This window comes from Ovis aries, chromosome 3 (genome assembly GCF_016772045.2).
Source record: "Ovis aries strain OAR_USU_Benz2616 breed Rambouillet chromosome 3, ARS-UI_Ramb_v3.0, whole genome shotgun sequence".
NCBI lineage: Eukaryota > Metazoa > Chordata > Mammalia > Artiodactyla > Bovidae > Ovis > Ovis aries.
This window is the reverse complement of record NC_056056.1, coordinates 174,108,008-174,122,146: the sequence shown is the minus strand read 5'-3', so window position 1 is coordinate 174,122,146 and position 14,139 is coordinate 174,108,008. Positions and strand designations below refer to the sequence as shown.

The window sequence follows — 14,139 nt, the reverse complement described above, 5'->3', positions numbered from 1 at the left end:
ATGAGAGGCACTGCATGAGGAGAAAGTTGCTACATGCTGACTAGTGAAATTCAGGGCAATGGAAACCATTAGCTCTCAGGAAAAGAACGGTAGAATTTTCTAAACCGGCAGAGGGTGGTATATCCTATGTATGCTTTGTGCAGAAATCTTGAGACTACAGGACCCAGAGGAGGTATGTATCTTTTTGGAACTTTTACTTCTAGCAAGCTTTCAACAACAACAATGACAAAAGCTTTCAAGAGCATTTAATTACCTCGGGGTGATATGCAATTCAAAACCTTGAGAACAAAAACCATTTGAAAATGCAGTGAAAACACTGTTTTTCCACTTCCTTGCAATTATACTTTCATTCCTAACTGATGTTTAGGGGTGAAGAACACTTGCGTGTTCAGTTCAGTCGCAGCTCAGTTGTATCCGACTCTTTGCGACCCCATGGATTGCAGCACCCCAGGCTTCCCTGTCCTTAAACTTGCATGGGCCATTATGAAAAGCATTACCTCAGATAACCAAGACTGATACAGAAGTACCCTTCATCCTGAAGGTGAAGGTCAAAACTCTCATGGCAGAGACTTCCCAGGTGGTCCAGTGGCTAATATTCCACACTCCCAATGCAGGAGGCCCAGGTTTGATCGGTGGTCAGTAAACTAGATCCTACATACTGCAACTAAGAATTTGCATGCTGCAACTAAAAAAGAAAAAAAAAAAAAAAAGGAGTGTGCTTCAAGAAAAAAAAGTGGATAAATATACTCTCTGATCTCGCTTAGCACCTGAAAATCTGCTATTAAATCATTGGAATGACTTAAGATTTGGTGGAAGCTTTGACCTGAGGAAGTGTCATGTGCTGGGTAATTTTTAAAAGGGCAGTCTCTGTCTTAGCAGAGCCTGAGGACAGAAACCTTTGTTCTGGACACTGGAATACCTCCAGGGCTTCACCCATTACCTGCAAAAGATGCTCGAAAGATAGTTGTTAAATAAAGTAAATGAATTCTTGGCTTTACTTTGCAAACTCTAGCTTAACTTTTTCACATAGATTTAAAAACAAGCATGAGCAGGTTTGAAAAGTCTGGCATTCCAGCCACCTCCACTGGATCCATGCACTTTGCTCTGAACACCACTCTCCCACTGCTGGGACTCATTTGGAGGCCAATCCCCTTCTTTCCTGCCTAGGCTCAAACTTGGACCATTCTGCGCAGTTTAAATCCCAGTCTCCGCGAGAGAAGAAAACACGAAGCCAGCCAGCCAGGAGGCTCCCGGCTTGAGAATAGAAGTCATGAGTCATAAATTTGAGCGTTACGACCAAGGAGCAGCCAGAGATGTGGATGTGGGGCGGTGGGGGCAGTAGGGCTATGGGGATGGAGTGGGCTGGCAAACAAGGAAGGCCACAGCCCTTCTCTGCTGAGTAGGCTCCCATGAAAATTCCCCTTTAGCTCTGCTCGATCGGGTTCCCGGAGCGCGTCTGTCAGGGTGCCGCCGAGAGTCTAGGACTGGGCGGCGCTGGCGCTGCAGGTCGCCACCCCCGCGGCCACATCAGCAGGTTCTCGCTTCCCCTCGGGCTCAGGCGCCGCTGCGCGTGCGCGCGGCGGCCGCGCGGGGGCGGGGTGGGCGGCCGGGAGCCAGCGGGCCTCGGGCGCCGGCTCCGGGGCTGTCAGCTCCGGGCCGGGACGGCGCGAGGAGGCGCGCGAGAGGAAGGAGCCGCGGGCGCTGGGCAGCTGCCTCAGCCGCCGCCCGGGGGGACTAGGTGAATTCCCCTTCCGTGCCCCTGGTGCCGGTGCCTCGGTCGCGTCTGAGGAGGCGAGGTCCCTCTCCTTGCACCGCGCTCCGGGGCAGGTGATATGGAGGGAAAGTCTCGGCTTTGGCCGCGGCGCCGGGTTCAGGCTCATCCCAGGTACTGGAGGGAGGTGCGGCGGCGACGGGCTTGAGACTCGCGGCCAGGACGCGGGGAGGCCGGGGTTGGGGGAGCGGCGGGGCCGGCCCGAAGCTCTGTATCCCCTCCGGGCCCGCGGGCAGCGCCCGAGCCCGACCCGCCGCGGCTGCCCCACCTTGGGCGGGAGGGCTGGCCGGCCCTGGGCGCCCGCCGCGGAGCCGGGCAGCCGCGGTGGGTCGTCCCCGGCCCTGACACTGGACCAGACGGCGGGTGGGGGCTGAGTGATGGATGAAGGCGAGCAGGATGGGGACGCTGCGAGGCGGACTGGGGCACACCCCAGATCCACGGCTTCAGGGCTCACAGTTGCTCCGTGTCGCCGTGTTCTTTCATTTCTCTCTTTATATATGTGAAATATAGCTCAATTTAAAAAACCCCAAACGTTGATTTTTAGAAAGAGATTACGTATATGTATGTAATACACTTGTAGGTACTTTACATGTGCAATTTCTTTCCGTAAATGAACAATTTTTTTTTAAAATTGAGATATACTTCACACACCGTAAAATCCATCCTTTTCAAGCACGGTCTTTAGTATTTTCACCAAGTTTTGCAACTATCACCACTGTACAGAACATTTTCATCACCCCAGAATGAAACCCTGTACCATTATCAGTCACTCCTCATTCCCACTTATCCCACCCCATGGCAACCACTGATCTTTCTGTCTCTAAGGATTTGACTGTTGTGGAAATTTCATATAAATGGAGTCGTACTTTATGTGGCTTTTATTGTCTGGCTTCCTTCACATAGCATAATGTTTTCAAGGTTTATCCGCGTGTGGAGTTCATGGTGCTTAACTCTTGTTTATGGCTGGATAACAGTCCCTTGTATGAGTGTACCACATTATCACAGTTTACTGGTTTTCAGTCAATGGACATTAAGGATGTTTCTAGTTTTTGGTCATTGTAAATAATGCTGCTATGAACATTTGTGTACAAGTTTTTAGGTGGGCATATGACTTCCATTGTTTGGGGTCTATATATTTAACTTTTAAGAAACTGTCAAACTTTTCCAGAGTAGCTGGACCATTTTACATTCTCATCAAACAGTGTATGAGGGTTCCAATTCCTCCATGTTCTCACCACTTGTTATTGACTATTTACTAGTTTTTATTATAGACATTCTAATGGGAATAAAGTAGTGTTAATTTGCGTTTTTTATGGCTAAATAAGTCGTGTGTCTTTTCATTTGCTTGTTGGCCACTTACATATCTGCTTTGGAGAAATGTCTGTTTGTATCTTTTGCCCATATCTTAATTGGGGTTATTTGTCTTTTTATTGTTGAATTATGTGTTAAAAATTCTAGGTTTGGGGGGCTAGCACTGCCTGAAAAACCAAACAACTCCATACCAAGCAACATAAGGGTTGTACTTGGGGTAGGTGAATAAATGCTGTTTCAGTCTGTCTGAATACCCTGTCATTTCTTGGGAATCTTACTGACCGTTTACCCTTTCTGGAATTTTGAGAAAAGCTGCAAAAAGTGTGTTCATGACCAAAGGCAAGAGAGACCACACCCAGTTAGCATTTTCATGTATTCTATGCTCCGTTTGAAAAGTTCCTGTTATCACTTTAATTTCAAGTAATTTATTTTGGTGGCTAGCTAAGCAAACTAATAAAAAATAGCAAACACTAATTCCTCAATTAAAATTTCACATATCTCTCAGGCAAAGTGAAAGATCTTATTATCCTAAGTTTGTGTCATCTTTATTATAGTTCTATTCTTATTTGGGTGGCAAATAAGTATTTTTCATGGCACTGAAGTTAAGAACCACTTGGAGCTGAATGAATGCTACTTTGCCTATTTTTGTGTTTTTTTTCCTGAGTGCACACAAATTCAATCTCAGGCTTAGGTCTTTCTTACAAAAACCTCTGAAAAAGACATGATTTTGCCTCCCAGGAATTCAAGTCATTTTTCTTTTACTCTAATATGACTGTTCTAAAGTATACTACCAATTTCAGAAATGTTGTGGAAAATAAAATTAAAGATTTTCAAGTGGAATTAATGGATAAACAACCTATTCAAAGTGTGTGAAGAGCCATCCATCCTGTTCTTCGACTACTGAACTTTAAACAATGGGAATGTTATTTAACCCCGTTATGCCTCGTTGGCCTCATTAGTAGAATGAGGCAATAATTGCAATATATAACCTGAGTGAATGTTTTTGTTTTACCTAACGGAATGATTATCAAATATAGTTAAAGTATAACCTATCCATCTAATGTTGATGGTCATTGACTTGCCCAATCAATGATTAAGTATCCTGTAGCTATAGATGCTTTCCCAAGTTGGTTTTCTCTGTCCTCTTGGGTTTTTTTGTGTCACTTAAGGACTGAAAGTTGGGGAAAATGTGGGAACAACTTTGGGGATATGATCTTTGGGAAAGCTGGTCAGAGCAGACCTGACTCCTTTAGGGGAAATTTAGGCACCCCTCATCTTTTTCTCTGAAATTACTGTGGTTAGATGTCTATAGCTTAAAAATGTATGTGTGTATAAAATAAAACATATATGTATCTCTGGTGGTGGTGGTTCAGTCACTAAGTCATGTTCGACTCTTGTGACACCATGGACTGTAACCTGCCAGGCTCCTGTGTCCATGGGATTTCCCAGGCAAGAATACTGGAGTGGGTTGCCCTTCCCTTCTCCAGGAAATCTTCCTGACCCAGGGATTGAACCTTCATTGCAGGCAGATTCTTTACTGCTAAGCCACCAGGGAAGCCCAGATGTATTTCTAGGAGGGGTTAAAACCTAGGGCTGTCAGTTATTTTATCTTAATGTGAATGGATTTAGTCAGATTGCTTTCCTGCTGATCAGCTGCACTGAGAAAGTGGGAGTTTTGGTGTGAAGAGGGAGAGGAGAGTTTAGTGGTATGGGCTCAAGGAACATTTTGGAGGTTTGAGAAAAATTTGCTAATTTCTAGAAGTGTGGGTATTGAAAATGAAGATCTTCAGGCAGCAAAAAGGAATTTGGAAGATGAGAAAAGAGAAGCAAGAATGAACATTTGGAAGGGAAGGTTGTAGTATACAAAGACAGATTCAACTTGTTCAGACAGTTTTGCCCAAGAAAAATTCAAAAGACGTGGAAGAAACCTTAGCTTTCATGCCGTTCCCTTCCCTTTCGTCCCACCTTGGTCCACATGTTGCTGTTCTCCTGGGACCCAGGAATCAGTCTGGGATGACTGTTGTTACTATTCCTGATTGCATCTCTTCTGTCTCCCGACTTTGCAGATTGAGATCAGATTCATGAAGCCAGGTGAGAATTATAGTGCTATTAAAATACAGTTTAATTTTTCATTTCTGGTAAAGCTGGTTTGGAGAGTTTAGCTTAGACTCATATTTACTGTGTTCCTTCTTGCTTTATCTGCCCAGATGATTGTCTAGCACCTAAAAAACTGCAGGTCTCTCCTGCAGGTACAGAAAGCCCTGTCTCAGAAAGATTTCCTCATAGGATTTGGAAGGGAAAGGAAAACTTTCTCTTCTTGAAGACAGATAGATTCAAGAATCAGTGAGAGCTCAGGGGTGGGGCCTGTCTGGAATATTGACCTTTATTCTTTTTTTTTTCTCATTTATTATTTTTTTATTGGAGTATAATTACTTTACAATGTTGTATTAGTTCCTGCTGTACAACAAAGTGAATCAGCTATACGAATACATATATCGCCTCCCTCTTGAATCTTCCTCCCCCATCCCCATCCCAGCCCTCTAGGTTATCACAGATCTGAGCTCCCTCTGCTATAGTGCAGCTTCCCACTAACTATCTAATCTCATCTCAGCCATTAGCTAAGTCACTTTGCTCTAAGGAGTGAAGTGAAGTTGCTCGGTCATGTCCGACTCTTTGTGACCCCATGGACTATAGCCTACCACGCTCCTCCGTCCATGGGATTTTCCAGGCAAGAGTACTAGAGTGGGTTGCCATTTCCTTCTCCAGAGGATCTTCCTGACCCAGGGATCGAACCTTGGTCTACTGCATTGTAGGCAGACTCTTTACCGTTTGAGCCACCTGGGAAGTCCACTTTGCTCTAGGAGGAACTAACTGATAAAGTAGGGAGAAAGCAAGTGAAAGTGAAGTCACTCAGTCGTGTCCAACTCTTTGCGACCCCATAGACACCAGGCTCCTCTGTCCATGGGATTTTCTAGGGAAGAGTACTGGAGTGGGTTGCTGTTTCCTTCTCCAGGGAACTTCCTGACCCAGGGATCGAACCTAGGTCTCCCACATTGTAGACCAACACTTTCCGTCTGAGCCACCACTTGATCTTAACCAAAAGGCCAAGAACAAAGTGTCCCTTTAATCCTGTTTTCTCGTACTTAGAGCAGTGAAAGTTCTGTTGTCCTGGCAGAGAGGGAAATAAGCAGCTGTTCTCTCATCAGTTAAGTGTGTGTGGGGGTAATAGTATTTTGCAGGCTAGCTTAGGAGCCTAATCACCATTTATACAGTTGGAACTGAGCATATATTTTCCTTGGAACTAGCTAAACCTCTTAACAGTTTTTAAGTGGGTGCTCATTTCATCATGTGGTTAAATATTAACATATAGATTATTCAAGTCCATTTGCTCACTTGTTTTACTCCTCAAACATTGATTGAGGGCCTAATCTGTAGCAGGCACTGGGTGTGGCTCTCAGGATTCAGCAATGAACAAGAAGGGGTCCTGATGCTCATGGGATTTACATCTTAGAAAGACAGGCCATGTACAATTACAGTAAAGCTTAATGAACATTAGAAAGCATAGAGTATTAGGAACACAGAAGACAGAGAACTAATCTAAGAGGGTCAGGGAAGTGATGTTTATGAGCTCAGGTCACAAAGTAAAATAGGAAGTAGCCAGAAAAAAGGAAAGAATGAGGATAAGCAAGAATGTTTCAGACAGAAAGAATGCATGGAAAGGCCTAGAAGTGAGAGAGAGAGTGTGCATATGTGCTAAGTTGCTTCAGTTGTGTCTGACTCTTTGTGACCCCATGGACTATAAAACCCCAGCAGGCTATTTTGTCCATGGGATTCTCCAGGCAAGGATACTGGAGTGGGTTGCCATGCCCTCCTCCAGGGGATCTTCGGGGCCCAGGGATCGAACCCGTGTCTCCTGCATGTCCTGCATTGGCAGGTGGGTTCTTTACCACTAGTGCTACCTGGGAAACTCAAGAGAGAGTGTGGTATATGCTAAAGTACTGTTTTTCAAACTGCAGTACCTAAGCACTGACCAGGAACTTATAAAACTAGTTTAGTGGTTGTAACCTGTATGTTTTTAAAAAGAAATAAAATAAAAAATAAATGTGTCATATACTGATACTTTAGTAAATGACAGTGTATAAAAGTTTGAAAATCCCTACAATAGAGGAAACAGAAGTGCAGTGTGACCACAACCCAAGATCTTGGGTAGGTGGGGATGATGACGCAAGATTTAGTTACCCTTTTCAAGATTTTCTTTTAAAGATTTTGGATTTCTCTTACAGGAAATGAGAAGCCATCCAAAAGTTTTAGCCAGCACCTGCATAGATTAATATTTTCTAAGGATCCCTTTGAATACCTAGGTTTCCTTTATTCAAACATACACACCTTCCTTGGCCTTGACAGGTATTCCAAAATCTGGTTCCAGTCTCTTCTAAAGCATATTTCTGCTTTTGATATTGGAACTTCTCATTTCATAAAGATTTGTGGTTTATAAACATGCCTTTGCACCAAGAGAGAGGGGCCCATGAGAGCAGATCTTTCTTCTGTCTTGTTCACACAGAAGCATAGTGCTCTGTGCCCGGCAGGGACTAAGCAAATCTTTGCTGATAGACTCTTAATTTTAGAACTGTCACATAGTAGTAGAAATGACCTTGATATTTCTAGCTATCCTTGCTTTTAGAACTTTTACATATTGGTATGAATGACCTTGATGTCTAGCAATCCTTGCTTTTGGAAAAAAGAAAAAGGGTTTATTAGAAATTCTTTTTGCCCAGTTGGAAACCTTAGCGATGCAACCCCATTCACTTATTTAAAAGATAATTTAGTAAAAAGTACTCTTATACTATATTAAAACAGTAATAGAGATAAGAAAAAGAACACACTTCCTGACTTTGGGGTTTCACCTTCCAAGGAGTACAGAGCATTAACCAATTGTTCACAGGCAGAGGCAATCCAGCAAACATTTATATTTTGTTTGAACAGACAGGCATTCTCTGAGCCCTCACCAAAAGGTAGTTTTATAAAGATGGCTGAGAACAAGAGAATAAATTAGGTCAAGATGTATCAATCATAGGAGCTTAATGGAGAGGCAACACAAAATAGATTTTGATCTTAGAAGTAAAAATAGAACATCCTTATACCCCATAGAACTTCCAAATAAGAATTTAATGATGTTAGTTTGTTGCCAGAGAATGATTGTACTGTCACAGTACTGTGACTTCACAGAATTAGATTGTGAAACCCAACTGTGAAGAAAGATTCTTTCAGTGTATGGTTTTGATAAGTGGCAAGAGAAGTTATGAAAAATTCATGAAAGGTAGAGCGCTTTCAAGTTCTGTTTCAGATTTCTCTTTAATACATTTTTTGAGATGTGGAAACTTTGCTGATGAGTTTGATAAATTAGATTTTATGTATCTTAATCATGAATGCTGGAATCAAAATCTTGCTACTGTAGAATGGCATTTAAAAAATACTCATTGAGTTTTATATATATTTTTTGTTCTAGAGAGTCTTATTTTAAGCCATGTATTATAGAACTTAGATGGAAACCATTAACTAACTTGTATAAGTTTATCCTAAGCAAATCATTCTAAATATGGGAAAGTCTTATGCACAGAGATGTTCATTTTCATTGCGATGTAATTTAGTTTAAAAAGTATCCTGCAATTATAAGTAAGTGATTCATTAAAATATAGCAATCCACTTGAAGAAATTGAACCATTAAAAAATGCTTTTTTTAGAGCAATGGTGTCGTATTTATTTTTAAAGTCTAGAAAGTAAAAAGTGCTCAATATAAACAACAGTTCAAATAATATAAAAATATGTGAGATTTAAAAAGTGAAAATATTACTTCAAGTCCCTCCTTACTATGTTCCCCAACCTAGGCCAAGCCAAAGGTCAGTGCTCTGAGCCCTTTGGCATCTGTGCTTCCAGACATTTTTCTAACCCAGGTTTTTTTCAGATTGTGGTCCAAGGAGGGCCTTTGGAATCTTCTCAAGTCAGATAAGGTGGGGACTGAGTGGGGCTTCAGAGTACCTGTTTTCTATCAATATAGTGGGGTTTCACGTCGGGTTTAATTAAAACACAGAATTCTCCTGCATTAAAATAAATGTTTAAAAACAAATCAGCCTAATTCAGAAAAGGAAATCCTAACCCCCTGGGAAAGAATTCCATGTCTTCGGTTTACCGTTTTTGCTGCTTGGTGATGTGGATCTTCTGCTCTGACCTGCCTGTTCATTTATTTCCCCAGGAGTTGTCTGCCTGGTTACCAGCCACCTTGTTAGAATGCATTTTCCCCTCTTTTTTCCCATCTCTCTAACTCTTACTTGTTATTTAAGGTTCAACTCATCATCGTTTCTTTTGCTCCTTTTAACATTTTTAGTGGACGCCACCTGCGTAATACTGAATAGAGCTTCCCTGGTGGCTCAGTGGTAAAGAATCTGCCTGCCGATGCAGGCAACACAGGTTGATTGGGGAAGATCCCCTGGAGGAGGAAATGGCCACCCACTCCAGTATTCTTGCCTGAGAAATCCCATGGACAGGAGAGCCTGGCGGGCTGCAGTCCATGGTGTTGCAGAAGAGCCAGACGCGACTTAGTGACTAAACAACAACGAGTGGGGAATATACAGAATTTTGTATCAAGAGCTCACAGACTAGTAAAAGGCAACTGAACTTCATATAAGTAAGTGCAATTACTGTAAAGCAAGAGCATTTGAGGGGCAGATATTAAAGATATAAATAGTCTTTTTTACACTATCTTATATAGCACTTTTAAGTGTCTGACTCTTTGCGACCCTGTGGACTGTAGCTAACCAGGTTCCTCTGTCCATGGATTTCTCCAGGCAAGAATACTGGAGTGTGGCACTTATAAAATGGTCGATTTATGGTATGATTACATTTCTGGGTCTTCAGTAACCGTTCATTTATTGAGTAAGACGAGATAATGTACTTGTGAATTAGGGAGTGAGACATGGGAAGAAGCTGTTTCCATTCCTGAGCCATCAAAGAGAGCTTGAATCCAGTTTAATCCATCCAGCACTGGGCATGAGTGGACCTGGGAGGGAGCACCAGCAGGCCTTGGCTCTGTACTCCTCATCTCCGACCACTCCCACTGGTGTACGGGGATGCCTGGCATTTCTTCTTTATCGGTAGCTGGTTTGAAAGTTGTGAATTTGAGTCCTGTGTCTTTATTTATTCTGAAAATATTTTTGTGTTTTTGGCTATGCTGGGGCTTCGTTGCTGTGCAGGCTTTCTCTAGTTGCAGGGAGCGGAGGATACTCTTGTTGCGGAGCATAGGCTCTTGGTGCGCAGGGTTCAGTGGTTGCGTCATGCGGGCTCCGGAGCACAGGCTCGGAAGTTGCCGCCCATGGGCTGAGTTGCTTCTCAGTGTGGAATCTTCCGGGGTCAGGGGTTGAACCCATGTCTCCTGCATTGGCAGGTAGAGTCTTTAGCACTGAGCCAGCAGGGAAGCCCGCTGCTGCTGCTAAGTCGCTTCAGTTGTGTCCGACTCTGTGTGACCCCATAGACGGCAGCCCACCGGGCTCCTCCTGTCCCTGGGATTCTCCAGGCAAGAACACTGGAGTGGTTGCCATTTCCTTCTCCAATGCATGAAAGTGAAAAGTGAAAGTGAAGTCGCTCAGTCTTGTCCGACTCTTCGAGACCCCATGGACGGCAGCCCACCAGGCTCCTCTGTCCATGGGATTTTTCCAGGCCCTTTATTTTGCTTTGTAACTTGGGCATATTACTTAACCTCTCTGAGACTCACTTTCCTGCGCTGTAGTGTACGAACATGTCTATCTCGTAGGTTTTCAGAAAAGGTGACCCAAGTACACACCAACGAAGCCTCTTTTTGCTTTCAGTGGTTTTGTTGTCTTAGCAGAAGGTCCCCAACCTTTTTGGCATCCGGGAACCGGTTTTGTGGAAGACAGTTTTTCCACGGATCAGGGAAGGGGTGGGGGTGGTTTTGAAATGATTCAAGTGCATTACATTTATTGTGCACTTTATTTCTATTATTACTATATCAGCTCCACTCAGATTATCAGGTATTAGATCCCAGAGTTTGGGGACCCCTGTTCTAAAGAATGAGTGATTGTTCTCCTTTCTTTTGGGTTTAAGTTTTTAAATATTTTGTAGGACGTATGGATTAGACTCTAGTTCTTTTTTCTTTTTTTCTGGCCATGCCGTAAGTCTTTCAGGATCTTAGGTCCTGGACCAGGACTTGAACCTGCGCCTCTAGTACTGAAAGCATGAAGTTCTAACCACTGAACCGCCAGGGAAGTCCCTGACTAGTTCTTTGAAGAAGTGTTTTTTTTGTTTGTTTGTTTTTTAGTTCAAGAGTGGCTTTTTGATAAGCCATTCATATTCCTGGTAAGGTACAAATAAACAGTATAGGAAGGTAATAAGGCCAACATTTAGTGGAGAAATAAATCTTTTTCATTATTAGCCAGCGTATTCTCCTGGGATTTTAAGCAGACTGTCGTATCTATGATCAAGAAAGCAAAATTAACAGATAGTACCAGAGTCCAAAGCCTGGCCTACTTGCTTCATTTTACGTGCCGCTTTCCTCTGTCTTTTGCATAACAAACAAAGAATTCTTACGGTAACATTCTAGTACTTTTGGAAAAAGAAAAGTCGGAAAATTCTTGTCTGTTATTTCTGGATTGTGGGTTTCAGAATAACCTCAGGCAAACTCATGATGGATTCTTTGTAATATTTCTTGCTCTGCTTGAGCAGACTTAGTTCTCTAATCTAGAATAAACCTTACAGTGATGGTTTAAGGTTGTTTATTTGTAAAATTATAAAAATGTTACTTAGATATCTTTTTAGAAGTAAAAAAGTACATTAGATGTGATATTTAAATTTAACAACAGTATTAGAGCTACTTCCTATTCCAGGTTTCATTTTCTTTTTTTCTTTTAGGAGATTGTGGTTTCCCAAAGACCTGTGTTGTTCGGTATCTATAATATGTACCATTTGGTCTCTGTATATACTAGTCATTATGAAAGTGAAAGTGAAGTTGCTTAGTTTTGTCTGACTCTTTTCGACTCCATGGACTGTAGCCTACCAGGCTCCTCTGTCCATGGGATTTTCCAGGCAACAGTATTGGAGTGGATTGCCATTTCCTTCTCCAGGGGATCTTCCCAACCCAGGGATCGAACCGAGGTCTCCCGCATTGTAGACAGACGCTTTACTGTCTGAGCCACCAGGGAAGTCATTATAGATATATAATATTTTATAGCATGCTGGCAGTTTAATTTAATGAAAAGTAGGATGAGGACAGTGTACAAAATGTAAATATTAAACTTCAGTTGACTTTTTAGAGAAAGTTGAAACAAAACAGTTGATCTGAAAATTATAAGGCAGGGGTTTAATATAGCAATGTGTAACTGGTATATTCCTAATTATGGGGAAAGAGAGGTAGAAAGTTAGGTTATGAGCCCTTTATAAAAAGTGTAGAGTAATAGTGATGAGTAATGATGATGATAACTAGCTAATATTTATTGAAGACTCAATACACTGTTCTAAGCATATTACATGTAGTAAAGTACTTAATCTTCACGGTAACATGTGGAGGAGATATTTTTCCCTTGAAGAAACTGAGGAATAGAGGCATAAGTCCCATAGCTAGTGAAAGTCAGAATTTAAGCCAAACCAGAGTTTCCTTGGTGGCTCAGTGGTAAAGAATCCTCCTGCAATGCAGGACCCGCGGGTTCAGTGCTGGCCTGCGTTGGGAAGATGCCCTGGAGGAAGAAATGGCAACCCACTTCAGTATTCTTGCCTGGGAAATCCCATGGACAGAGGAGCCTAGTGGGCTATAGTCCAGGGGGTCAAAAAAGAAGCAGCACTTACCAACTAAACAACAACAAAGTTTGACTTTGGAGGCCAACCTCTTAACTGCTCTCAGTATCCTTAGTGTGTTGACACTTCTTCACATTTAATTTTTTGCAAGCAAATCACCTCTCTTAATTGAAGTGTGAAGATCTGCTGAATAAGTCACTTGAAATATCCCCATAAAACCACTCAATGCAAGTCATGTTATCAGTTTATTCATCTAATGAAAGCATGGCAAATATCTCAGGAAGCTTTGTACAGTTTCAAACATGGCATAAAGCATTTGCCAGTGATTCCACGTGAATAATACAACTTTGAACGAGCAGTTAATATTGTCCCTTTCAAAATGTGTTAGACTGAAATCTCTGTATTCAAGTCTGAGATTTTGATTATGCATAGATTTTATCATCTGAGTTTAAACTCATATTGTTCCTTGGAAAAAAGCCTATTCTTTCCTCAGTCGCTGGGAGTAGTGCTTAATAGACAGTCTTGCTTCCCTGGTGACTCAGACGGTGAAGAATGTGCCTGCAATGCTGGTGACCTGGGTTTGATTCCTGGGTCTGGAAGATCCCTGGGAGAAGGACATGGCAACCCACTCCGGTATTCTTGCCTGGAGAATCCCCATGGACAGAGGAGCCTGGCAGACTACAGTACATGGGGTCGCAAAGAGGTGGACACGACTGAGCGACTAAGCACAAACACAGGCATGTGTTTGAGCATTAGTGAGGGGGTGGCAAAAGACACAAAAACATTTAAATAATGTTCTGTAATTTTTTATATGTGTATATATAGCTCAGATTATTTTCCATTATAGGTCATTTCAAGATATTGAATATAGTTTCCTGTGCTAATTAGTAGATCCTTGTGGCTTATCTGTTTTAGGTATGGTGGTTTGTATCTGTTAATCTCATACTTCTAATCTATCACTTCCCCTCCCTCCCTTTCCCTTTGGTAATGTGCTTGTTTTCTATGATTGTGAGTCTGTTTCTGTTTGGTTTATAGATTCATTTGTATTATTTTTTAAGATTCCACATATAGTGATATCATATGTTTGTTTTTCTCTGACTTACTTCACTCAGTATAATCTCTAGGTCCATTCGTGTTGGTGCAAATGGCATTATTTCTTTCTCTTTAGTACATTCATCATTGAATAATATCCATTAATCTGTCGGTGGACATTTAGGTTGCTTCCATGTCTTGGCTATTGTAAATAGTACTGCTGTGAA

The 14,139-nt window shown here is 42.2% G+C and overlaps 1 protein-coding gene across 9 annotated transcripts in view; it reads left to right on the top strand.

Annotated features, from left to right (window-relative positions):
- Positions 1-1,305: 1,305 nt before the first annotated feature.
- Positions 1,306-14,139, top strand: part of SLC41A2 (solute carrier family 41 member 2) — a 144,274-nt gene continuing 131,440 nt past the window's right edge. For 4 of the 9 annotated variants that reach the window (XM_042247164.2, XM_027967679.3, XM_060413155.1 and 1 more), the window contains exon 1: positions 1,616-1,885. The gene's annotated coding sequence lies outside the window, so the exon portion shown is untranslated. Of the gene's footprint in view, positions 1,535-1,615; positions 1,886-14,139 lie in introns of those variants that run through there. The other 5 variants (XM_060413157.1, XM_060413154.1, XM_060413153.1 and 2 more) reach the window with 2 other exon arrangements.